The sequence below is a fragment of the Mastomys coucha genome, unplaced genomic scaffold (genome assembly GCF_008632895.1).
Source record: "Mastomys coucha isolate ucsf_1 unplaced genomic scaffold, UCSF_Mcou_1 pScaffold22, whole genome shotgun sequence".
In the NCBI taxonomy this organism is placed as follows: Eukaryota; Metazoa; Chordata; class Mammalia; order Rodentia; family Muridae; genus Mastomys; species Mastomys coucha.
In genome coordinates this window covers 8425681-8427388 of record NW_022196905.1, presented here as the reverse complement: position 1 = coordinate 8427388, position 1708 = coordinate 8425681, and the positions used below count along the sequence as shown (strand labels likewise).

The window sequence follows — 1708 nt, the reverse complement described above, 5'->3', positions numbered from 1 at the left end:
AAAGTGGGGCTTTTCCATAGAAGAGAATTTGTAGGTTTCACCACACTTTTTAAACATTTAAAACCCTGTCTGTCTGTCTGTCTGTCATCATCTGTCTATCTATCGTGTGTGTATGGATGTTGGAGGACACGTTGGAGGAGGTGGTAATCTGTCTTTCCATCATCTCGTCTTGAGGCTGGAACCTAAGTCTTCAGACTTGGCAGCAAGCCCCTTTATCCACAGAGCCTTCTCCCTGGATCTTACTGGAGTCTTAGATTTCAATTGCATCTGTAAGCTAAGGACCACTAAAGTAATGCCTTGGAGCTGAATCCACACATATAACTATGTAAATGTAACTCCAAACTAAAATATGTCCACAGACAGACAGACAGACAGACAGACAGACAGACAGACAGACACAGACGTTATATTCTCATGGACATGGGCTCCCACATGGACCGGAAGCATTCAGGAGGAAGCTTACCAATTGTTAAGAGTAATTCCTGAGGGAGAAATTTTATTTAACCTAAAAATATTTGTCTTTATTTTATGTATATGTACGTGACTGCAAGTATGTATGTGTGCCATGTACGTGACTGGGTGCCTACTGAGGCCAGAGTCAGGGAACTGGTGTTACTAACAGTTGTAAGCTGTCATGTGGGTGCTGGGAGCCGAACCTAGGTCCTCTGGGAAAGTATCCAGTGCTCTTAGCAGCTGGGCAATCTCTATAGCACCCCCTCTTTTTTTTAATAAAAGAAACTTAGTTTTTGCCCCCTACATCCAATTCTGTGCTCACTTAAAACTTTAAATTCTGTTGTTTCAGGAACATGTGCAGCTTGATAATTAAAGCTTTAGAAAATCTGGTCATTCTATTGCATCCCAGGTAAGTAAGCCTTGTTAGGAAATGAGGGCGCAGAGGCTACAGAACTCACTGAGATGCTGCTAGGACTCATTAATACTTGAGAGTTAAACTGCGTTGGGATGCCTGGGGGGACAAGCACAATCCATCTGCTTGGGTACTGTGGACAGCCAGGAAGCCCCATTCATGTTGTACATTGCCCTCAGAGATGGGTTATGGGTCTCCCTTCTCTCCTGGGTCATTGGCCCATGAAGATGAAGGGAGCAGAGTTGAAGAACAGGGTTTGGACAGCCCATGAGAACTGACAGTAATAACACAGTAGCAACACACCGGAAACAGCTTCGGGGAGACAGATCAACTTTACTTGGGGTGATTCACAGGTTATATGGTTTTTGGGAAGGGGGAGAAGAATAGCCAGGGTGGGCAGAGGTCATTGGCCGAAAGCTGAGGTATTGAGGTGCTTGAGGTACCTCATTAACATGGGGAGGCATTTCAGGAATCCCAGATGCTAGCTGAACGGGTTCTTATTGGGAGAAAGGAAGCTGAAGCTGTCATCTAACCAAAGCAATGTGACATTCTGCAGGTATGGGGTGTGGGGTCTGAGATAGGAAAGCCTCACTGCCAAAGGGAGTCCACCATTTGCTCCAAGATCAGAAGGCTATCTGGGCAATGGTAGACTTCAACCTTAGCAGCAGAGCAGCAATGGGTGACTGAGTGGGAAGTAGACCTAGGCCATCGCAAGTAGAACCAGGCTGTATAAAGACCAAGAGGAGCTGGGTGGTGGTGGCGCACGCCTTTGATCCCAGCACTTGGGAGGCAGAGGCAGGCGGTCTACAGAGTGAGTTCCAGGACAGCCAGCAGGACTATCTA

General features: G+C 46.5%; 1 long non-coding RNA gene across 1 annotated transcript in view; it reads left to right on the top strand.

Moving 5' to 3' along the window:
• The window catches only part of LOC116069096, a 27420-nt gene that overhangs the window by 24486 nt on the left and 1226 nt on the right, over positions 1-1708 (top strand). The window contains exon 2 of the long non-coding RNA XR_004109835.1: positions 803-862. This is a non-coding gene — a long non-coding RNA (uncharacterized LOC116069096). The remainder of the gene's footprint in view (positions 1-802; positions 863-1708) is intronic.